This window comes from Temnothorax americanus, unplaced genomic scaffold (assembly GCF_048541705.1).
Source record: "Temnothorax americanus isolate GAGA-0224 unplaced genomic scaffold, ASM4854170v1 Scaffold4, whole genome shotgun sequence".
Classification (NCBI taxonomy): Eukaryota; Metazoa; Arthropoda; class Insecta; order Hymenoptera; family Formicidae; genus Temnothorax; species Temnothorax americanus.
In genome coordinates, this window is record NW_027509547.1 from 5829141 (window position 1) to 5855537 (window position 26397).

The window sequence follows — 26397 nt, forward strand, 5'->3', positions numbered from 1 at the left end:
AGCCTTGTACAATATATATACCCATCTTCTGAGAGCTTTTTAATTTCAGAGAAAAATAAATTCTATTAATTATCTTGCATTAATAATTTTTGCATTAAGAGGATATATCTAAAAAAAAAATCTGTATTACTCGCGGATATATTTTTAACGGACACTTTTAACTCTCCAGTAAGCGCGTAGGATATATTTTACACTCCACAACAGCTTGTAAAACACGAGTGTTCTGGACTCCTTGCAATACAGAACCGATTATTATAAAAAAAACATTAAAATTAAAGTTTCAACCTGTTAATATATTTTAAGATATGTGCAACAATGAATAATATTAAACAAAAAACCAAAAATATTAATTGACTTAATATTTATATCATATTATAAATAATGTAGAATGAAATTTACACCGCACGCGTTTTTTCACGTTTCAAGTTTTCACACGGCTACCAAAGGGTTAAGGAGAAAAGAAAATCTACTTTAAAAATCACCTTAAAACACTTTTGCAATTTGTGGCAGAGCTTCGTTGTAATTTGGCCGCATTTTTCAGTCACAAAGGCAAGAATTAGCGGGGGGTGCGACTGCAGTCTGCAGCAGGCGTCCGCTATGAGCGTTCAGGTCCGCCGACAAAGATGCGCACAAAAGGAGGTTGCAGTTGCTCAGGACCACTCCTTTCAGGGAAAACCTCTTTGAAGGCCACCGCCTTTAGCCGCCTTTCCGCCGACACGCACGTTCCTCGGCGGCGCAAACCAACTTTTTGCGACTCTCTAGCGCTCGCTGCTTGCGGTGGAAATTGGAGTCGCGTCGCGCCGGTCCGCGCGCACGATTGTTTTAACAAATATTTATTTTCGAAAGAGAGACAATCGGACCATGCTTTTAGAAGAATAACTCGCTGGCGCCGCTCCATTTCTCCGGTGTTGATTTTGGCATGCATACGTCAAATCCAATGCGTTTGCTACCGTGAAATTCACTTAATTTGCATCCAAACGGGCGCGAAGCCGGATGTTTGTTTCTCGTAAACATATCTGGGTAGTACCGTAAGCCTACGAATAAAACAGGAACGGTCTGAACACAAACAATTTTGTACACGCTTGCGAATGTTTTAAAAATAAATTTTCCTTTTTGTCGTCATTGGATATAGCCACGTTTTTATTTACACGTGTCTAGTATAAATTTTCGGCGTGGAGTATATAAGTAAACGGAAGTGGACGACATTTCACACGGCGCGAACGACAATTGTAAAATTATAATGAGAAAATTGACACGTCGTTTCGAGGAGCGAACGAGTAATTGGCGCGTTTCTGTTGCCGATAAATAAGTTAAGCAGCCTATTAGATGCTGCGTAAGAGGGTGAGATGAAAGCTCGAAGTTATGATTATTGGGCCTAGAAAAGCCATCTGCTAACCTTAACACGTACCAGAAGCTGGCGGCGCGACGTAAGAACTCGTCTCACTGTTCCACTTCGGATACATCTGGATCGCATAAAAGGAGCAAAGAGAGACCCGTGCCGAAAATCGCTGTAGGAAGGCTTCTATCATCGAAAGGGTGCCGGCGTTAGTGATACTTATAGGAATCGCGTGTTTAGTCTACGTTTCCTCAATGGAAGGTCAGCGTTATTAGCTCTCATAAAAAACTTACAAAATTATTTCTTAGAATTTAATTAAGGAAACCGTACAAAACAGTATTGCTATAGCTACCAGTATCTATAATAGTAGATACATCAATTACCTTCAAACGATTTTCCGTTCTTGCTTCGAGTGTTCAATCTCAATCTACCGACAGAAGAAAAGAATAAAACATTTCGCTCCATCGTTTCCGTGAGAAGTGCATATTCGTGATCACGCCAAATTACAAACGAAGAAAAACAAGATACCAAAAAATCCTTTCGCGTGGGAAATCGCACTAACTTGCAGAAACGAATTAAATAGAAGAGCATGATATATATACAAATGTAATGGAAAATGTATATCCCATATCCTCTCAATCTAATAATATTTCTCGACAAAATCAGTGTGACGCAGACATACATAGCTACGCAAATGTATAATTAATGACGCTACTTGCTTCTCTGGAAACGTTAAATCAACTGTTGCTCCGATAAAAAAAATACGTCTATTCCTGGAGCAGACGTATTTTCCAATCTTTCGTGATTGTGAGTTATGATTTCAGGTATGCGTGAGTCACTTAAGAATACTCAATCAGTAGACGCGAGGTCAAGGAAAGTTCATGAGAGTGCAAAATGCGTGCGTGCCATGCTTTACGAAGCCGCTCGCATGATCCGATAGCAAAACGCTCGTCGGGGCGGATGATGATGATGGGTTTCCGCAGACTAGCGATGTGCGGAAATTAAAATTAATCGGTGAGAAATAAAAAAAAACACCGTTCAACAATCTGTTAATCGAGACTCCGTCCAGCAACTGGAGAAACATCGCGCAAAAAACTTGCGAAAATTCGACTGATCCGGCGTGGGCCCACTTTACGATTTTCCACGGAACACTTCGCGGCGAGAGAATCCGTCTGATTTTTAATCGCAGACTCCGCGCGTTATCGCGAAAGACGCGACTCACGGCAAAACTCGTGCAATGGATGATCGTTATTAAGTGCTTGCGCATAATTTTTACGCGCAGGGAACACTTTGTGATTTTCCGTCGGTTATTAATTGCATGCACAGGTCTCTCGAAATAACGTAACGATGGTAAAAGACGATAAACTTTAGCCGATCGTAATTACGAGACGGTGATTATGGGCTGGAGTAATTTGTGCGCGGATAGGGATCACTTAGCGATTTTCCATGGTCGATCGATACAATTTTGATCCACATCAGATCAGATTACCTATATTACACGATATTTTAATGAGATATATTAGGCGCACGGGCGAATGGTGCCAGGTTCCCGTTCGGACCGAGCCCAGGAGAGTAGCTTCAAGTTATAATTAGAGAAGATAATATTCCGTTGTCCTAATTTTTGCATGGAGTTTGCGCAAGCATTCACAAAGCAAACAAAGTCAAATTACTGTGAAAGTTCCACAAGAAGTGACTTGAATTTAATTATATTTCTCATCAGATACGTTTGTCGCTAATATTTTAAAATTATGATATATATAAATATTACGTTTTAATGTTCATACATTAGCTCATCACAACAGTTACCCAGCATGAAGTATGAATAATTAAAAGATTAAATATTACCATGATACGATACATACAAAAATACACGTTTGATTCTTTCGAAAGAACGATATAATCGAAAAGAAGAGAAATGCATCCGCCCGATAATCAAGTATCAAATTTCGCGATTTATGGTATTTTAGAAAGACCAAGTGGTCTCCAATATTCGATAACGCTATTTATTCGAGCAGGCACGATCCCTTGGAAAGTATCCAATTTCGAGCATTTCCTCCCACACGGAAATGCACGTAAGATCCCACAGCGAGGAAGACCGAAGTGGGAGGATTTGCAACGCCGTCTCATTATATATCTCTCTCGGTGACATCATTCCGGAGGATGTTGACATACCGTGTTTGAAATGTCGACTTAACGACTGAAACTGGCGAAATAAGAGTTAAGCACTTTCATATTCCTTAGAATTGCCAAAAAAAAATGCAAAAATTACATCTTTAATTTTACAACTGCATGTTCTTATTGATTTCTCCCTGACAATATTTCATTGCTACTCTACACTTTAATTCCTTACCTCTCTTTCTGCACTGTCATCGGTTTTCTTTCAATCACTCTGTTTATCATTCCAATCTCGCAATCAGCGAGACCAGCGCGCTTACTCTCGTATTATCCTCTTTCTTATTAATGCCCGCACGTATGCAAGTCAGTGCTGTTCATTCTCGTTTGTCTACCTGCCGTTGTTTCGATAAAAATCAGCGTCGCCGCGTGACGTAAAAATTATTTCTGACAACGTTCCATTATATTTTTTGTCAGATTGTCTCTGAAATGACTCTATCATCTTGTGAGTCTTAACGACCCTCGAACAAAGCCAAGAGGATCTGACACAAGCTTCAAACAAATTGAAATGGGAACACGAGAAGGGCGCGTGCCGGCATCCAGCACGCTTCGTTCGCACTGAAAAAAACGCTCTAATAATAACTAAAAACTAGGCTGAAAGAACTTAAACGTGCGAGCGACATCGTCATGTGGTTGGCGGAGACATTTTATTTCAAAAAAACACAGCATGACGTGTACGGTAAGGCTATTCGATCAAAGAACGACAATTTTGTGCGAAAATTTTCACGGTAAATTGGCAATACCATAACGTTACGCGCACATTTTACTTTAAAAAATAACTTTGTCTGTATTTTATGCGGACGACCATGGAAAAAAATCGTGAAAAAAATCCCAATATAAGAGAATTTATTTTTTTTTAGGCTTTAAGATCGGCAAGGAAGAGACTTAAAAAAGACTCTTCGTAAAAATTCAGAATGGCAACTTGAAAGACATATGCATTTCGGTACTCTTTGTAGTTTTCGCAAAAGTGTTTTTGTGCAAAAATGTGTCTAAAACTAATAGTTCCTACTTTCTACTGCGACTAATCTATAGGCAGTTTAAATTATGTGTCTATTTGTATTTATGTCGCGTCATTATGTAACTTTTTGATAGCTTTATGTTCGGAGGCTCAATAACTTTGAGACATTTAAACTCTTTGTGTCCCATGCGCCAATATAGAAAGTTAGAAATTGCAATTTTTCATTTATTTTCTCGTATGTGAACTTCCCGGTAGATAAAATTTTATGTACATTCCAAAATTATATTAAAAAATTTTAGAATAATAAAATTTGTATTTAAAAACTTTTCTGACACACACAAAATTGATAAAAATATTTTGTTCAGAGAGAGAAAGAAAAAAAGAGAAAAAAAATTGCTCTCACAGATCTTATGTTCTTACAATGTGAGAAAAACTTCATACATAAAAAAAAATTTGTATATATAATAGCCAAACATGTTTTATTTCGAAAACATAATATCACATGTGACAGAAATTTTATTTCATATTATTTCAAGGACAAAACGTACATTGAACAGATATAATTTTGTCCCTTTACAATTCTCAACTGATCTTAAAATAGATTGTTTTAGCAAGAGTTAAGAAGAGTGACCAAATAATGCAGAGATTTATGAGTGGAGTTCCAAGTTACGCCATTGAACCAAAAATGCGAAAAATCAACCCTTATCTAAAGTGTTATTTATGACACAAGCATAAACCTTTGCAGTGTCGTCACAGTGTCGAAACTTTAGTACATTCCAATAAAGCGCAACCTTGTATATTCTATGTAATAAGCATGCAACGTCTTCATATTTTATAAGGTCAACATTTTTTTTTAACCCTAGTTTATAAATGCATTGTAAAGATTGAAAATTGTCAAACACAAGAAGACTAAAATATGTCCTAGATGCATAATATAAGTAAAACCAAGTAAAGAGGAAGAATTCAAGGCTGAAATCCCTTTAACGTTTGATATTGGCGTTTAACCTGCTAAGGCATTCGTCTCTGGGTTAAAAGAAATTAAATTTACGTGCAAAGGATATGCTCCAGTTAGTGAAATTTCAAGTAATAATGCCTCGAGTAACCAGGTAACGTCATTCTATCACAACATAAAAATTGTAAACGAAACGTCGCCCGCTGCTGATATACGCTGGTACCAAGTCGTTACTGTACAAAAACATTTTCTTTCTCTCCTATTTTAATTTCTATGTTTCGTTACATAAACACTTTCAGAGAAACATTTCAGAAAAATGTTATATATAATATAGAATAATTTTTTCATCTGTGTGTGTTGTCATATACATATAACCATTTTATTTTTTATTATAAAATTTTACGTTTATTTTTTAAATTTTATCGAATTTAGGATTAATCTATTTTACCGCAAATTTTTATTATTTGCCGTAAAAAAAGGCAAATCGTTTTTTTAAATTACTAAAAAACTTTCTCTTCAAAATCTGCTCCATATTTTTATCACACTTGTCTAGACAATGTCTTCTATTACTTATACCTGGTGCTCTAGTTATAAAGGCCTGAAAAAATTGGCTAAAAAACGGTATTTGTATTGTTAAAAAACAGTCCTAAAATTTCACAGCCACCCGGGAATCTGCTCTCGTTTTCAAGGCATTCAGAAAATGTAGAGCAAAATAATAATTTATTACAAAAACTACAAGAACGTTATTTATTTCTTTACATTGTTACAGTTTAAATGATATTTTTTTGTGAGATCAAGGTCCAGCCGCCTATTGCCTGTAGTTACACTTTCGCGACGGTGTTACAGTTTAAACCGCTATTATAAAAACATTCTGGAGGATTTTTTCTTTCTTTCTAAAAAAACGACACAGGAGAGACAATTTTTACGAGTGATTTGGCAACGGCCACTTTCTTAGCAATTTTAAGGTCTTTCTTCTAAGGAACCATTATTCTTCGCGAAAGACAATTAATGTGACGAGGAAAGTCTATGCGCTTTTTTACGTTCAAGGTTGCGCGATTTTTTAGCGCTAAAGCTAAAAATAATGAGCATTATACGTATGTGCAAACTTTTTCCTCATTATCTTCGAATGGAAAACAAATCTTAACGATTCTTGCCTATGCTCATCAGTGTCGTAAAATTTAATGACCGTATCAAATAAAAATCCACCGTTATCATGTATCTTACAGACTCGTATTCAATTAATCTGCGTCTATCTCAGACTTTCGACGGGTCCACACGGCGGCGGCGTTAAGAACATGCGGCGCGTCTCGATCAGCGGACTTAATTCGATGTTAATTCTGCCAGCGGGTTGACGAACGGACCTCGCGGGTCGCGTTATAATGCGCTCTTAAGTGGCGAGCGTACTCATTGTACCGTGTATCACGAGCGGAAGCACGACTGCCGCCACCTTGGTGGTCTCGTGGCACGAATTTATCCGCGTCACGTTAAAGGGTAGCGGACACGGAGAGTCTCGCGAGACGACCGATCGACGGTGGAAGCCCGTCGCCTGTCGTACAAAACGGTGGTTTTACGATTAAAATTATGATACTTTTATGTTCGCGGCTAACTGAAAGTTAATGCGCCGTCAAATCATCTCTCTCGTTCTCTCCGGCTACCTCTCCGATGCCGTCCCTCCCCCTGCGGTAAAATTCCCTGTTGCCCGCGAGGGTAGACTCTCTCCTCGTCCTCTTTCCTTTCGTGATGCACTAGTCGCCGACATGCTCGAAATTGGACACATAATTTATGCGATGGACGTTTTCGTTATATTTATACTAACTGATATATAAAACGCAAATAGCATGGCGGCGTGTCTATGTTATAAAAATACTTTTGAGAGAAAATAACATTGGAACGGTTGGTACACTCGCAAAATGCAAATACGCCTCAAAGAGTTGAGAAACTTTTGCGAAAAAATGGTGGCGAGTATCTGGCATTTATGCCCCACCATACATTCTCTTTGTGGATACTTTGTGGACGAGGAATCTTATTCTTTCCCGTGAAGGAGAATGTGTACGCACTTAAATCTATGATTGTATTTCGAACGGATTTATGATCTATAAAACTCTGCTTCCAGTAGATCTAATCTAAATGTTATAGCTTATACGGTATCATTATTTCCGAATTATATTAATTGAAATTTTACACCACATTCCGGTGGCCTAAACGCACCCCGACCATTAAAATGATTTAAGATAGAATATCGTAACTTGGGTATGCGCGCGCCTATAATAAAATAGAAAAAGGATAAAAAAAATTTATTTTCTAATTCAACTTGTGTTTCTAAGTAAATACATAATTTCATTTTCTATCTATGGAGATTGTCGTCACAGAGAAGCGTCTCTAGAAAGAAACGTTCAGTATGTCAGCTGAAAATCGCAAAAAATACGAAAGCTGTTGCTCGGTCACTATTTTAGTTCCACCGGTCAAATTGATTTTTTTGCAGAGGAAGGTTTAAAAAGAAACTTTTGCTAACCAATCACTTTACCGTTTGAAACGCGCGAAAAAAATACGGAAACCGTTATTCAACTCGGTAGTCACAAGGTCATTCCTTTTTTCATACTCCTTTTGAGTAGCTAGCCGCAAAGACATAGCGATAGATCCTGATTTCGAAAAGATTTCCGAAAAAAAATATAGAAAACGAATACAGGACAGAACGTTGCAAAAATAGAGTTAACGGTAAAGCAAAAAAATTATGTGTGAGGAAGTAAAAACGATTCTTAAAGTAACTTTATGACTGGACGGTGTGTCGAAATATATTTATGTTTTATTGTATTTATTGTAAAATCTGAAAAGCACCTAACTGTACTGACAACCCTTTTACAAAATTCTAAGAAAAAAACTAACATTACCTGCAAAAGTTTGGGTGACGCTAAACTCGAATAATTCATGTTTGCTCCGTTTAAAAACGCGAGCAGAACTCGATCCTTACTACGAAGAAACCCTTTCCGGGTAGACAGCAAAATTAGACATCTCAATAAAGCAATATTTTGACTTGTACGACGGTACAACCCTTCCCGCCAGGATCTCGGAATAGAGCAAAAAAACTCCTCTCGGTATCATAAAACTGACTGGCTTTATATTTTTACCACACCTCACCCTTCACGGACAAATGCGCGACGACGGGAAATAGGCATGGGAGACGGAAATACCGTATTGCGACTCCGAGGAAACGACTGTCCGCAGCCGGCAAACATATAAATCTGTATTTCCCGGCGGAGATATGCAACGGAGCTAACAGAAGCCGCGACAAAAAATAGCTACCCTGTCTTACCCACAAATCTAAATTTCCATGAATGGATTCGCATCCATTGACAAATATTCTATCGATGTGGGAGGCTTCATTTGTATATGTTGGCATAAATTAGATAGGAGAAAGCAGAACGAAATGAATTTCGTCATGTTATTTTTTGCACCGTGCTGATTTAAAGTTGTACCTATTTGTAAAATTACTCAAATATATCAGAACGAGACATACATTTTAATCTAACTAATTGTAAGCATGCTGCTTCAGATATCAGAATACATATAAGTGATTTTAATATTATTTTCACAATAAATTTTTTTCTAAGAACATTGCTTTTCATTGATGTGTTAGTGTATTTCAATATAACTCTATTAGATACCATCGTGTACATATAGTTTAAAAAATCAAATAAACAGCGAAACACACACATTTATTTTTACTAAACAAATTATTTTCTTTCCATCTCCAAATTAGTGCGTTAATATCAAACGTCAGATTCTGGTTACTTCGATCAGTTGAAAGACCGAACTTTAAAAAAAAAAAGACTTGATTAATCGGTCATTCCACGGGGACATTTTACGGCAGCCGTTGTAAATCAGTCGCGCAACTAGGACAAAAAGCCCCGACGGAGTAACCCTTATCTCCCGAACGGATCTTTATCGAAAACGTTTCGTAATGACAAATCGATCGCTTTGTAGAATCCGTGGGCTCCATCGAGGTTTACGACCTCACGCATCGCGTCGTCGATTTTTAATCGTAAATTTCGGCCTGTGGCCACACGCGCGTCGGCCTAGACCACACGCGTCGCGTATGGTCGGCTCGCGGTGAGAAATTACATTTTTATATGCGTAATCATCGCCAGAGTGGACTGCCCGGACCGCGGCGAGCGGGGAAAGAGAGAGAGAGGGTAAAGAGAGAGAAAAGGTAAAGGGAGAGAAAAACGACGGCGTCGAGGATTGGCTTCTGTTCGCTGCTAAATGCAGGACGCGCTATTGGTCGCTCCGCCCGATTCCGGTTTTTTACGATTACGAACAAAACCGGCGCCGCGCGTATGCGCTCGTTAGCACAGGGCAACAAATCGTTTGCCCCGGTAAAATTTTTCACCGAATCCCTTCGTAATTGTCCTCTCTCAAGAACAGAGAAATGTTTCTAAATGTATTTCCGAATAAACGCTTTTAGCCAGACAAAGACAGTAACCTTCTTCTCTAACCTTGATCATTTGGAACACTGTTCGATATTAGTTTGAAAAACGTGCCAGTGACGCGTTTCATGAGCCTGATTTATTTCATTTAGTGACATCTCCTTGAAGGGACATAGAAAAAATCGAACCTTATTCTTGTTTAAAGAAAAGAGAAAAAAATTCACGTAAGATCATTTCGTTAGAAAAATTCCCCGAGTTTCTTTCTCATTAAGCAACATGCTGTAACTAATTTATTAAAGAATATTTGCTAGCTAAGGCAACACAGGGTATACAACGAAAAGGACGACGTCGATGTTAGTCAACCTGTCGGGCAAACCTCCGCTTTCATCCCGAAGGTCAGAGAAATGAAGAATCCACGAAGATTCTCACGTCTGCTTGACCTGCGACCCATCGAAACGTCGCGTGGGCCGTCACTCGTTAAAGTTAATACGGGCTCGCGACAGTGTACGGTTAGGTCGCCATGTACGTCTCCTTCCCCTCCCTTTCACGCTTCTCTGTAGAAAGTCTTCTATCACCGTGTTCAACTTTTGTGCACGTTATTTTTATAGTTCACTGATTATCACTCTTAATATTACTAATCAGCTTTAGATCAAAATTATATTCGATTGAAATTAAACAAGTCAAAACGGAATACGCCTATCTCTTTATTCTCTTTCGATTTCTCCTTCCACACACATTCGTCGCTACGCGTATTTCTTCAGTCCTTTATGCTCGCTCGCGTCTATCCTTAGTCGCAATCTCGTACATCTCACAAAGGGAAAGAGGATGACGCGGCGAGACGGCGCGGTGCAAGAGTGTCGGATATCTTCGTGACAATCGCGCGCGGTGCCGCGTGCCAGATTATCCCGCGCCACGAGGCGAATTGTTTCTGCGTCGTGACTCGACGCAAGCCGCGTTGTCACGGCTGTCTTGTCCCAGCAAGGAGAATATTAAATTAGTACCGGCTGCATTCACGATGCCATGCCCGCGCGCGCGCGCGCAGCGCAATGCTACGCGCGTCAATCGCTATTACATGCATTCTTCTTAACCACCCTGATTCGACCGACGCGACGAGCCCGGCGTGTGCTTCGTATCGGAGGAATCCGAAGCCACGAGACGCTAGAGCGACACTTCATCTCCTACACATGACCGTTCTATTACCCCACCGCGGAAACGCTTCGTTTTACATGCTCCGGGTTATAATAACCTAGAGTTAAAAAATGTGGGTACCACGGGAAGATTTATGCCGCGCGGGCTAATTAAGCGATTACGGGCGGAACTCGAAAAACGTAATTCCGAGGAGTCCGACTTTATCGAGCGCGAACGCACAAAGGAGTGACTCTCGAGGGGCGTTCGTCCGAGGACCGTCTAGCGGGGCAATTAAAAGCAAACACGACCCGAGTTTATTTTCAGCCTCTGTTCTAATTAGAGGGGCGCCCGCTCTCGCGGAGCGAACGGAACACGGCTCGTTGCCGTGTACCGGAACACAGTGACTCATGTGCCAACGTCTCCGATCTACGAGCACGCTTCTTCGAGAGGCCCAGCCTCTTTCTCGCGCGGCTCCGGCTGACGTCACGTGGTGGCGTCATCCTCGTCATCGCCGCAGCCGCCGCTGCTCGGTTCCCACACTCGATGACCTTACTAACCCCCCCGTCGAATGCCGTGCCCTACGCGGCCCGCGCGGATGACTCCGTCCGTCGTCGTGATCGAGGGAGAGGGAGGGGAGGAGACGCCGCGCCGGAGCGTGCACGCGCGTGTGCCCGTATCTCGTGTGGGCATCTCCTCGACACCGTGGCATCGTGAGATAAAAATACACAGCCGTCTTCTCTTCGCCCACTGACGAATGTGTGTCAAAGGATCGCGAAAGAATAAGCAATGGCGCCGACAGCAAACTAAATGCCCGATGTTTCAGCAAAGTCAACTTTCACGCAGAATTATTGCACTTTTTTTTACCAAGAGTGGTTATTATTTGAGACAAAGAATTTGCAGAGTATCTGAGTGAAGATCTTTTATAAATTTCAACTTTCCACTTGATAGTTCTTTATTCTTTCTCTCTCCTCGATCGATTCCGAAATCGCTACACCTCGGAGGCGCGAGCACCGTCGGGCATTATTGACGCTTATAAATATCAATTATACACTTCGTAATACCCCGCATTAGCATAATTCGTGGGCCTGAGAGAGCAGTTTGCCCGCCGACCACCCAGTAGCCGCCTTTAAAACGTGCCGTATGCCGCGTCTCGCGCACGACTCGCTCCGCTCGATGCCGGACGCCGAAAAGCGTTTCGAGGCGGAGCGGGGCGTTGATCGTTAAAAACGTTTAAACTGGAAGATTACACGATTTAAGGATGCAAATTGCGGTGTCACCACATATATGCGCGACGTATGACCCGTCAGTAGACCCTCCCGCAATCTGCATAATCGTTTCGTTAGCCCGAGCCGCCACTGATTGTATAGGTGAGAGCCGCGCCGAAGGGAACAGCTGGCGAGGAAATCAATTTTTTCGTAGTTGCGGCTATCGATGACGGACGCCGTTAAAGTAGAAAGAAGAACAAATCGAACAATGTACGCAACAGATCTTTTAGTAGGAAAATTGAATCTGCAGAACGTACGTTTCATTATAAAATAACACGATCATATATGTATAGAGTTGTAACTATAAACGCGAAACAAAAATACATTGATACCGATACCGTAAAGAATATGGATCAACAACTTTCACACGTATAATTAAGATAAAATAGCCCAAAGTCCACGCGTAAGGTAGAAGAAATTCTCTGATGCAACTCATTTATAAAGATCGCCGGATAATCCGTGTCGCATGAGCGCGCACAAACTTATAGCCGCGCGGTAGAAATATGCGCCGAAGGGAACAGGTGCCGGAGATATCAACTTTTCGCAGCTCCTGTGTGCCAGCGTTCATTAAAGCAAGCAACGTGGGGGAATTCTTCATCGTACCCGATGCGCTTGTAATGGCTACATAGATACCCCGAAGCGACGTATTAACTATCTACAGGTGCGCATGTGAATATTATGCATGATACGGGCCAAAGTAACACAAAAACACAATGTTAATTTTCGCAACGCTGATATACGTTAAAATATTTGCGTGATAGCGTTTAGCGCGATGTAGTATTGTTTCTATAATTTTATTAATCGCGACACTATTGCGCATATCGAGTTGAGTAAAATAAAATCTGTCTATAATTCTTATGTCGTAGTTTTTGCGGCCAGGAAAAGTTAATATCGACTATTTACGACGTACGATTTTTTCAAACGACGCGAATGAAAATCTATACCGGTGGAGAGAGAGACGCGGTATCCATACAATTCAATATACGAGGCATAATATCCAATTAGATCGATAGATTCTAATTTAAACTGATTAAGGCCCCGCTGCGCAATCTTTGTGCCGCCAGTGAAGAAATCCCCAATCTCGTACGGACGGATGCGCAGACGGGATGCACGGTAGCTGATTATTTTATATCGGTACCTATTCGCTGATCGCGGTGGAAGCGCGCTCAAAACTGGACATTAATCAACGTACAATTTCGACGCCACCGAGAAATCACTATCGATTCCATCTCGCGCGCATCTGTAGACGGGATGCACGGTAGCGGAGTTATTTCGACATAAGTGCAGCTGCACAATCTATCAATCCGAACGTATAATTCGTGCTCCCTCCCCGCGCAACTACTCTCCGATTCAAAACTACATTCATTAATATGGTAATCAATTTAACCGTCATTTTTACGTTTTCTTGCGATCGAATATACCTTTTTTTTGTTCAGGCTCACGATTCGAGAATAAGTCGGACTACAAAGACGCGTAACGACCCTTATCCTGGCTCCGTACCGCTTTCGAGGCGCTTTCGAATTTTCTTCGATCAATTAGCATCCCCGAGCGACACCCCTTTGCGCCAATATTTACTCTACGGGGCAAACAACCCCTTCCGCGGGAACTTTTCCGTGTCTCGATCTTTTTTTTTCCGCCGTAAACTTCTGAGACCGTGAGTGCGGCTCGGGCGACCCTTGCCGCCGAATTATCATATTATTTCTATTAGACAGCTCGCTACCCACAATTAACGCGGACGTATCAAGAAATTAACGAACCGAGACCACGAAGGGAAGGGACGATGGGGGGAACGAGTCGTCGCGACGATACCGTCCTTTCTTTAATCCCTTCTCATTCCACCTCTAACGAAGGAAACCTGTTCGCCGCGACAACGGGGTGAGAACGAGAGAGAGAAAAGGATAAACGAGGAAAAAATGGAAAGTATCCTCGTGCGTTGTCCCGGAGGCTCGACAAAATGACGGGGGAACTTCTTACGAAAAGTTTTTTGCGGGTAGCCGACGAGGCTTCCGCTAATTAATGCGCGCGGCGCTGTCGGGGAGACGAGCGCGAACGAACGCGAGCGGGACGGCGTGGATAATTGGAATTATGTGAAAAAGGCTCTCGTAAGAAAGGACGAGCGGGTAAGGGCATTCGAAAAAAAAGGGCGCGTTGTCGTCACGTGACGGATGTAATTGACGGTCGCGAGAAGAACCCTTGGACCGCCGACGTAATTGAATTCACGACTTGAGAAGTTTTCTTTCAGCAATGCTGATGTACCAACCGTCGTCCTGGTGTTGTCCGAAACAGATAGTGCAGCATAGTTGGCTCTATGTAAGTATTGATCCCGGACCGTCGTTGATTATAACCGTTTTAAAGTTTTAACAAAGCAGACATCGGAATCTTCAAAGAAATTCAAACTACGATTTTATATGGAAATTCTGTAACAATGTAATGTAAAAATACGCTATACGGTTGCATCGTTTTAGATATATCCGAGCATTTAGCATCCGTGCGTCGCTGTATCGTCTTCCTGCCAACACATAGATATTCATATTTATTCGCCGGCGATCAGCAGGTCGCGGTAATGTCCAATATCTCCGTTTGCTTTTTATATATGTATAGTTTGCCGCGAAAACACTTTATTGCGCCTGCATCGGCGCTTCCAAATGCGGTTCGCGGCCGTTCTCAGAAAACACCGTGCGGCCTCTTAAAGCCCCTCACGGAAGAAATCAGCGGGCTCTCTGCGCGAGGTAAAACACTCGTATCTAATCGACGAAGTGTTATGTAAATTTTATTGCGCCGACTCGCGGTGTGCCGGAACACGAACGGAATTTATCTCGCGATGGAAGCGGAGTTGACTACGAGTGCAAGAGTTACAGCCGTGCTTTCCATCGGTTACAGGTGTGCCTGACTCTGTAGTCGGCATCGGAGCATCGAATGGGAATTGATCGATTATGCTAACTGTCGGCAGCAAAGGGATAGAGAGAAAGAGAGAGAGAAACGACGCAGCGAGTCGCAAAACGCAAAAGACGCCGGCCATCTCGAAGGGTCGAAGGCGAAATATTGCAACACGAGATATGACGCGTGTTCGAGAATTCTTGGGCTTATTTTAAGACAGACGCTTCGGATGATGTATAACGGTGCACGCAGACGAGTCGTAAATGTTTCCAGTAGACATATTTTAATCGGCTTTCGACAATACGTGCACTGAGGATCCATCAGGTCTAAATGATCGGACAATTCGTTCGAAAATTAACAAACGGATAATCCGACACTTTAAATCGGAATAATTAACAAGCCGATCAATTATCAATGATATCCGGCTATCATTGATTGAACATTATTCTAATCTTGATCGGCTTTTCATAATTCCGATTAAAAGTATCGGATTATCCATTTGTTAATTTTTGAACGAATTGTCCGATTATTTATTTCTCTGAGTGTGGGCGTCTTTCGTAGCGAAAGTATTCGAAAACACCTAATATATGCAAAGTCGTAAAAAATATTAATAGTGAGAGTGCAGGAATATGAAAAATATGTGCCAATAAAAGAAGCGCTCGAAACGACGTTAGAAAATACAACTGCATGCTTCTGCGGCCACGAACAACGAAGGAATCCTTATGTGTTCGCCTCAATATATCCTTCAGCTGATCAAAAGACGTCGTGGCGTTCCACTAATTCTTACGAATCACGCGGGCGAAATCGAAGGAGACGCTTCGGTCGCGAATTAAAGAATGATGGTAAGAGGGTCTTGGTGAAGTCAACGTGTCCCCCCTTTTACCTCTTTTCGATCTTCCTCCGACTAGACGGAGCTCTTTCAAAACAGCTGAATAAAATTATTATGATAAGACCTCGATTAATTTCAAGCCGTGGAACTCCGGTAGTCGTCCGGCGACGTAAGCCAGACTCTGAATAGGCTTACGCAGCGGCTGGATGTATATTCTTCGGGCTCTCTCTCTCTCTCTCTCTCTCTCTCTCTCTCTCTCTCTCTCTCTCTCTCTCTCTCTCTCTCCCCTTCTCTGCTCCCCTCTCCTCTCCTCTCTTTCGCCGTTCGTACATTTCTAAAGAGCGTAGAATCCTTGAATCGTGAGCGAGCGCGCGAGGCGCAGAATCGGCGGTCATTAATATTGTCGGATTAAACGGCCGCGTGCATTAATCCGACCCCGAAGACGAAATCCTATTTCACGTCCCGGGCCTTCGGGGGGGTTCTTGTTTCGGAATGTCCGTTTCATTAGAGACGTTCGTGATCGAGAAAACGATTAAAACGAGGGAAGAGGAGAGGTAGACTCTCGGGGGGAGCGAAGTGTCGAGAAAAAAATATTCTCGCGCTTGGAAAGATCTTCGAATACTTTTTCGGTGGTCATTTATCATGGTGTCGGGATCACCAAGTGCATAAATTGCCGCCTGCATGTAAAATTATTTCAATTAATCCCCCTCGCTAGGATAATGAGTAACGAGTTTACGTTTCTTAGCATCCCTGAGCGTACTTGACAATGTTCGTACATATACTTCGGCATGAATAAAGCAAAATTTTAAATACTCGTAACTATACGAATTCCCAAGCATTTAATATACGAATAATGAAACGAAAATAGAAAACACATGGGAATACGGACAAAACACTCCCTACAGACATCCATTTTTTACCTGAATGCTATATAGAATGTATGGTCGGCTGCTCTTTGTTCTGTTCGTTACTGGCCGATCGTTATTCAGGTACAGTTGATCCTAGAAATATTTCATTGTCCGGTGTTATTTTCTAAAAAGACATGCAAATTGAACTTTTGCTGAGGGAACTTCTTGACATTGTACCCGTATCCAATACCACGTCGCGCCCGCATTACTAGGCGATTTTGCGACAAATGATTCACCACTTCGTCTAATAACCCACTACATTCACAATTCTCCAATATCATTTCAACTTAAATATTACATTGTGCATTTAGAAAGAATATCAAAGAAATTATAAATGACTGTTTTTGTGTGATGTGTTGCTAAGTATTGCTATTCGTATTTAATGTAAAATTATAATATTATTTAACGTCGCGTTACTTAATTACGTTCTATTCAAGTATAAAATTTATATACATCGAATACCTTCTGACCTTCTCGAAATTGACTTTCAAATTAAAAGTGTCGGATTGCAAGACTTACGTTTCGGTAACAACGAATTTCTTTATCACTTTTTCGTTCTTTTATCTCGAGTATCGAGTTGTATACTTTTTTTCGAGGTTTACGAGTGTGAATTTTGCGAGCCCAGCGGGTTCGAACGACGGGACGCTGTACGCGTAAGGAATTCCGTAATGACGCGGTTGCGTGGCGTCGGGCACGCGTTGGTTCTTGGTTCCCATGAGGCGGACGACGTTCGCGATTAGGCATGAAAAACCAGACAGCGGGGGGTATATCGCGTATGTCACAAGATGAGAGGCCCACACATTCACAGCTACGTCCACACGCGCCAGCCGCGCGTCGCGCGCTTTAAGGCGAGGTGTAAAAATACGCGGTGTGTGGGCGAGAATTACCAATGGAGATGCGTCTTTCGTACAATGAGACCGAATTTTAAAATGTGGCCAAATGTCAAGCGTACGTTCATGCTGTCGGATCGTTATCGCGCGTACGTCGGGGAAGGTACGACGAGAAAATTTATGACAATGCGAATTCCACTCGAACTCGATTTTATTTTTCTGTTGCTGCACTGCTGAACTAGTGCACACTGGTGCAATAAGTTAGAATGGGACAGGTATATTTTGTTTTACTTTAACTTACTGCACCAGTGTGCACTAGTTCAGCAGTGCAGCAACAGAAAACAGACCATTTGACAACTTGGCCGCGGGCTCTTCTGAAGCTCGATTTAAAACGATCAAAATGCAATCTGATTGTATTAACGTAGGTAATTGTGCAATCGCGTCCGCCAAATTTCCTGCATGGTGCCGTTGAATCTTTGATATCTCTTGGGATGTGAAAGAAGATATAATCTATCCGACTATCATCGCGGAGGGCGTTAGAAAGTGAGCGATGTTGCGAAGACTATTTATCATCGGATAAACTGTCTGACCGTAATTTTTGTCACGATCGAACGACGAGAAAATAAACGAATGGTCGTGAAATTGATGATTTCCTCGGAAAGCTGGAAACATAGTTAACACCATCGCCGATGTGATAAATTATCACAAATTAAAGGAAAAGCACATATCTATCATATGTGCAACGCTATATTCTGCGAGCTTATTAATTATTCTCACACAATTTATCACCTTTCGTCAGGCATACGTAGTTACGTAGGTGCTTATCTTTCATCAGCAGAGTATGCTTCGTAAAAATAACCTAACGTGAAGCCTCTCGCATGAGACTCGGCTAACATACGTGACCTAGAAACTTCAATCTACCGCGCTTCATATGATACCCTTAAGGTTGCAGTGGCCCATATTTCGCAACCACGTCGCCCGTCTTCGTGCCAGCATGCATCAATTTTGTTAAGATCAAGGGCATACGAATAGACGCAGCGACGGCGCATCCGTCGGAGCGGGTTATACGCGCGACGGCTCGCTCGAGAGGGATCCTCTCGAGAGGCGCTCGCCGCGCGATCCGCCTGGACTCTCGCACGTTGAGCGTGTGTATGTACATACATACGTACGGCTGCGCGTGCTGAAAAAAAGAAGGCAACCCGATATGAAGCAAATGAAGTGCAAATTGAGCGGGGCGCGCCGCGAGACTCTAGAAATCCGCTCGGACGTTCGTGAGTAAACTCGTCCAGACGTGAGGCGCAACGTGATACTCCTGCGGCAAACGTCGAGTGCTCGAAACCGCCGATTCTTCCTCCTTTTCTTCGGGAGAATCGGCCGCCCGAGCCAGATGCGTCCCGTTTTGTGGTCAATTTTCGATGAGGGAACCGATCCAAATTGGCGCGGCCGCGAAACGCACCGCACGGAAAACGTAAGAGAATCCGTCGGAGATTTCGTTCTTGCGGTGAGATCGCGCAGGTGAAGGGTATCGCTTTTTGCTCGATCACTGATGGGATAAGCGTACGAAGATATCGAAACAAGTTCCATACACATGTTTCTCCCTCAAAGATGACTATACTCTAATAAATATTGTTATTACGCTAAGTATTTATTATGTTAAAATATTTATATTTTTTAACTTCAGCGTTGGGTAGCGACGAAAGATTCTAATATAAAAAATAGATGAAATCTAAGAAATCCCATTTTTTACTTTTTAGATATGTAAATAGTATTTGCAAAATTTACATGTGTGATTAAAAAGCAATTAATTTATTTTGAAAATCAAGTATATGACTCGAAATGACTTATTATTTTCATTGTGTCTAAATTTTCTTAAAAACTTGTGCTCTACTAAATGACGATGCCACAGATTATTTAGACTTGAAAAAAAAATGGAGAAATTGAAATAGGTATCCACAGGATTATATTGCTTAATAGTTATATTTTCCAGTTAAGATAAAAAAAAAAGTAAACTCACGTAAATCTATGGATTTACGTGGACTAGCACATATTACCGTTCTACGGCACTCCCATTGTTGTTCGCGTTACAATCGAAAATCGATCTGAATGCGCGGCGATGCGCGATCGGTGGCGGAAACTTTTACCGAGGGCGATCGTGAACGGGCAACTACACAATTGCTAAAATTCCAGACCACGCTTGTCATGCCCAATGAGATCGTAAAATGTCGAACGGCTTTCGAGGAATTTGCGACGGACGTGTTTACGTCGATATCTCGGTCCCTCAATGTATATTGTTCCTAACGTTTCACGGAAGACTTCACGTCCGGGTAAGCACGTAAGATAAGATGAAACTGAAGGATATAACATCGACTTACATTTTCTTCTGCTCAATAAACTGTCTTTTGTGTAAAATGCGTAAGAAAAATCCGCGAAAAGAGTTGATTACAGCGCGCAGAATGCATCTATGCAAAAATGTCAGTTTGCACATACATGCAACTGTTATATTTTTTTAGAAATGTATTAACGTAATTCGCGGAAGAAATATAAAGTAAAATATTATCGTGTGTAAAAGTATAGTTGTATATATTTAAATGCTAAGATTAAATTTATAAAATCAGTGATTCAAGATATCGCTCATTATTTTTATCACAATCTATACTTATATTATATTTAGATACATTAGATGCAATAAAAAGGATTTTCTGAGGATAATTAAAGTATCCTTTTCTTGGAATAATAGATGAAAAGATGTATAAACGTTTTCGGGTCAAACCCAGGATATTTTTTGAAGACACGCGACTCTGTCCTTTCCCATTCTACTTTTTGCGCGTTAACACGCGTCATCTTTTAGACGAATGGGGCGCGGTAAACCCATCCGAAAATAAAATCCGCCACAAAAAAAGATTATGACTGAAGGGTTATAACTAAATGGGTTAAACTGAATGAGTTATAAAATCGAACGGGTTAAAAAGGACTGAACGGGTTAAGCAGAAAAAATCACTGATCACTAATAAAAGAATTAACCATAAAATTGATTGCAGCTATAGCTGAAGCATTTCTAGTTCAGCCGCAGGTTAAACTTGTCGGTTCTCGTCACGCTCGCAACCCTTTCACCATCTTGAATATATCCTTGATCTTCGAAATCTGGCGCAGTAAAAATGTGAAAGTCGATTGTTCGTACTGACGACAACACTTTGGTTACTTTATGACGTGAAAGTGGTAAAAAAGTATCAATTGCCACGGACCTAAAGGGTTTACAATTTTTCTCTACGCGTCACGATTTTTTAGCGTCACAGTGGATTTTTTCTTTGAGCTCTATTTCGTTGTCCTCCACCCTTTCAGAAACAGTACGAGTTTGACACTTCCATGGAGGTCAGGTCTTTTTTATAGTTTTATTATGTTTCGCTTACTTCGTGTTCGATTGTAACCCTTTGAAAAAAAAAACAGATGGAAAAGATCGAGTTACCTGGTTCAAAAAAATATTGTAGCTCACTAAGAACTTGTAGTACAGACTACGCTGTATTGACTATTTAACCCTATCGACTTGAAGTAGTGACTTTGCATGTTTCTTTTTTGTCCGACGGGTGAAACGAAAAGCTTTATAACAGCCCAATCTGTTACAGAAACATTATGGCGTTTACGTTGAAGGTCAATATATCGTAAGAAATATGAATATATATATAATATATATATATATATATATATATATATATATATATATATATATGCTGTTTTTCTGTGATATCTACAATAAATAAACGCAGAAATAGCTCATATAAATTGTGCTCATATAAATCTTGAAATACAACACACAAAAGAATTCTATGTATCTTCCTATATTTTTCTCTTATACATCCGTTCCATATTTCTTTAAAAATATATTTCTATATATTTTAAATATACTCGAATAAATAAAAATTTATAATTAAAATGAATTAATATCAACTTGTTAGTATATGAAAAAATATATCTAAATTGTAAAGAATGAATAAAAAAAGAATGAAAAAAAGCGCATATGAAATTTTAACGATGATGTATGCGTCATTAACCCTGCAATGCACTTTTGCATAATACGTTTGAAAAGAAATGTATAAAAGTTTCTCCTACTATTCTCTATGCAAATTCTCTTCTAAACCGCCGTCCAAGTAAAATTTGCTTTAAAGAGTGCGCCTTAAAGAGAGCGCACTGTAACCCTGATCAGTCAATTTTGTAAATTTGCCGTCCGCTAGGCTTAAGTACCTACCGTTAGCTTGTCGGACGCCTTTTGCTGTTGCCTAAGTGCTAAATCTTGTTTGACGTAACATTCATCACATTCTGACGAATATTTAAAAAGGCGAGACGTGAACAAGTTTCTCTCTATTGAGTAACTATTGAATAAAGATTTATGCCATGTATATTCTAATTTAATTGAAACAGAAGATTACTCTAGTTTTCTAAACAATACAATGAAAAATAACGTGTTCAATTTCTCGAAATATTTTCATAGAAAATGCCTAAAAATATTTAAGTCTTGCGTTGAAATATGAGAAAGAAATATGTTTAAAACAAAAAGAAAAATTAAAATCTATATAAATTAGTATAATTTTAAAAAAATTTTTTATAACTTTGATGTATATATAAAATTTAAACACGTCTTTTATTAGCGAAAAATTTTTCATATAATTTTTTTTTGATATATCAATTTTTTTCATATAATTTAAAGCAAAAAACACAAATTTTCCTAATAAAAAATCAATAAAATGAATAGTAAGTTGTCTTGAGTATTTGCGTATAATTATATCTTACCGCTGAAAGTATCTCTATTTCACCAACACATAATTCATATACCGTTTAATTTTCCTTTTTTCATTCTTTGTAACTCTTTTCAGTAAACTACATTGAGACCTAACCATTACTGAAAGCTAATCCTTTCAAATATTCCTGTTAGGAGAATAATGATCGCTCTGGATTCTGTTCAAAAGAGTGTAAACCTCATCGGCGTAAATTCTTTCATCACTAACTGGGTTAGCTTTTGGCTAATCTATCATTTTGCACATATTTCATACGTAAACCTATTCAGGAATAATTTGTCTTTTTCTACATTTCATCATTTCTTGAGGTTTAAAAGATAAAATAGTCAAAAAAAAGTACAAATAGTGTATAATTAAGTAAAGTAAGATGCAATAAAAGAATAATAGATAGCCAGCGTGGATATATGATCAAAGATTATGGAAAAGCTTCGAAAAAATTTATTTTCCGTTAGAAATTCGGAAGTTTATTTTATGCCGACTGATCAATCCTCCTATATTCTTATAAAACTCTATTAAAACTGATTTTTTCGTATTCTTGCATCAGCATGGTCGAAAAAAATATAGCACGCCTCGATATGTTTTTACAAGCTGTACCGAGAACGGTCTCCTTTCTCGAGTTTTCGATAGGCATTTATTAGCCCCGCCGAGAGATTTTTTCTGTCGCACAAAAACACTTGCCGACATGGCGTTTACGAGGCGTTTTTTTTAGATTTATTTCTACTGTCAGCCCGAAAAAATACGGTCTCGCTTGTTACGTACCTATCGTAAACGCGATCATACTGCAATGTGACTCGTTGGTATGTAACATTCGCGCGCCCTCGAAAAACGGGTCCTTCGTTTTTCTCGCTGAATCATTTTTGCCTTGCTTCTGGCTATGCGCCATCTTTTTTGTTGTACTACGACCATCAGGCAAACGACAACCGAATAAAAAAAATGCAAGTCTGTCCAAAAAATCAGCTTATTTGAAAGCGAGATTGGAAGCAAGTTCTCAATATGAAAAATTGCAGCTAGCTATAATATGCGGCATAGCACAAAGCAGCCCAATTTTAATCTCGCTCAAAAGGGCGCGGAATTGATTTAAAAGCCAGTTTTGCGTGCACCGTGATCGTAGACACTCGCGTGCCAGATTTCTCGAGATATTTAAAAATGTCAGAATTGCAATTCTTAACACGAGAGTAACAAATTTCGGCGGCGCAAACTATACATGCCATTTCGATCCTATCGATATATATTCAGACCGTTCGAAGGTTCTCGATTGGCCGCCTCGAGCGAGTTGTAAAACTCGCACTGTACGCCTCTTACAATACACATGCATATTCACTGACTGACAGCCCAACAATTTGCCAGCCATTATCGGATAAGCAAATAATGCCAAAAGCAAGACTCGGAAATGGCCTTCGATTTTCTATGTGTGGAGCGATTACCCTCCGTGACCAATTATCATCACGTGTTCGTGTGCTTCTCAAAAAATTACTGCTACATTTTTAAATTCAATGAACGTCAACGCCTCGAGCTGACGAGCAGCGGATAATGACAGAACGAAGGGGATCCCGTAGCCTAATTGCGCGAGTTTCTGTCTGGCGTATCGCGTGGAATTCTCCTTGCATGCTTAGAAACGTATTCGGTTCGCGCAGTCGAGTCGTCATAAATTATCGCAAAGCGTGACTACGCGTGCATTCACCCATGATTCCCTTGCGGCTGAAATTCGTGGTTAAGTCAAAGTGATTTTGCATCTCACGGCCGTTCCTCCAAAGTCCCAAACTGCACGCATCAAAAGCGATTTCATATCCAGAGTAGCGTAGAATTTAAAAGTCAAAATATTATAAAGTAAAGATTTAGTTGTGCATGATTGAAGAGATGTTAAAATTTTCACTGATGTCGAGAGACCATATAATACAACATTACTCGTGAACACAATCGTGAAGAGACCGGTGAGAACTTGTGTCTGTGATATCTAATAGAATTTGCTGTTAATTCTCAACCCACACATTGGCCGCACCTGCAACATCCTGCAAAGAGGAGCTAGAAACTCTGAGAGCGGACAGATAGTTAAAGGATCGACTTTCTCGACCGACGGAGAGTGCCCTGCAACGGCAGGGGCAATTACAGTTTTGTCGCGGCGGGAAGTACGAGGAAAACGAAAACCAGAGAGGAAAAACGGAGTGAGTAATAGCGAGGGTACAGCCGTGCTGCTGGCGAAATCAGATTGTTGCAACACTCGGCGTGCACTTGGGCGCTGCAAACGGGGTGCTTTTGCTCGGCTTCTTTATTTTTGCCGGACGGTGATGTAATAAAATACGGGTGAGCGAAAAGGGCCCGCGCGAACCCCTAATCTGATATCTCGACGGAAAGGGGAGCGAATATTAATGTTCATTTGCCGCGAGCAAAGCCGATGCCGCCTCGCGAGCGCTTTTATGCGGCCACCACCACCGGCCCACCGGGGCCCCACATAATGCCCCGGCACCCTATAAAGCTAATGAGTCACGCCGAGTTCACAGAGGCCGTAGGTCCCCGGCAAACAGGTGCCGCTGTAACTACCGGGATACTCGCGCGCAAGCAACGTTCATCATGTACGTTAATCTCAACCTTTTATACCCACTGTTTGTATTGCAAAACGCGCGCTCGTGCGATCTCTATCAAACCACCGTTGAATTTATTATTCTCGCGTTTAAAGAGTGCAAATAACATAACGCTTATCGCGAGAATATATCATGCACAGGTACGACGCAAACAGAAATTTTACATTAACATGTGATATATATCGGTTGATAACTGATATCGCGTACGTGCGGTAGCCAATCCGTTTCGCCCTGAATCGAAGAATAATGGAATTCATAAAAGATCACGGCGCGAACCGTGTACCGCATATATATCTTACATAAATCTTACCGAAGGCCGCACGACATGCGATAAGGAGGGGCACAAGTTCCTTGACCGAGATACTATTCGTCTATCGACATTTCTTAGTTATCGCTCGGGTATGAATTAGTGCGTTGCTTATTAGAGCTTATCGGGATGTAGTCTTACGTAAGCTGGCGCAAATGTCGCAGAAGGACAACCGCCTTGTGAATTTATGGAATTTATCGTAACGTAATCTCGACGAAGGACTGAAAGGATAATAGAATTGTCTCAACTGATGAACAAAATGTTATAGAAAATTTTTAATATTTTTTTAAATTTAAACAATTAAGATGATTTGAATCTTCAAAAACGATCAATAAAGAGCATCATCGAAATACATACATAATTATTTTTTTCTATATTCATTCATCTTCTAGCAGTATAACTTTTTCGTTATTGTTCAGCTCAGCTTGTGAGCAACGTTGGTCCAGCGAAAAAACCTGTAGCATCTACCGACAGATGGAAGCACAATGTCTGGCGTTACTTTAAATCTATACTAAATTTAAAAAAAAAAACGAATAAGTACATTATTTAGTTGCTCATTTTAATATCGCGTACTTCAGTATTCATAGATAAATGCTGTTATATCTTTCGTGAATCATAAAATTAGCTTATTGTTAAAAAAAATATTCGCCAATCGCTAGAGTTTGTGCAATTATCAGTTCTACTTATAATCTTCAGACGCGTGCAACCCTAATCTAAGATTTACACAAAAAAAAATCAAGTACTAATTTTTTTAATCTAAACTTGTTTTCACCCAATTGAAATTTATTATTGCAAATACAATTTCTACCCATTTTTACACTTCCAAATGTATTCATTAATATTAAATTACCTTGTTTAATATTTTTAGATCATACCTAACAAAAAATTTTTTTGTCTAAATAAGATTAGCCAATCAAAAAAACATTAGTTACGATTATTCATCCCAAACTGCACAGGATAGAACGGTTTTGCATAATTCTATTTAAAAAAAAATACGTCAAGTGTGTTGCACGACAGTAGTGCATATAAATTCCTCGATCTCTCA

The 26397-nt window shown here is 40.4% G+C and overlaps 1 protein-coding gene across 1 annotated transcript in view; it reads right to left on the minus strand.

The window, feature by feature from the left end:
* The window catches only part of LOC143902394 (uncharacterized), a 206297-nt gene that overhangs the window by 43075 nt on the left and 136825 nt on the right, over positions 1–26397 (minus strand). The window lies entirely within an intron of this gene.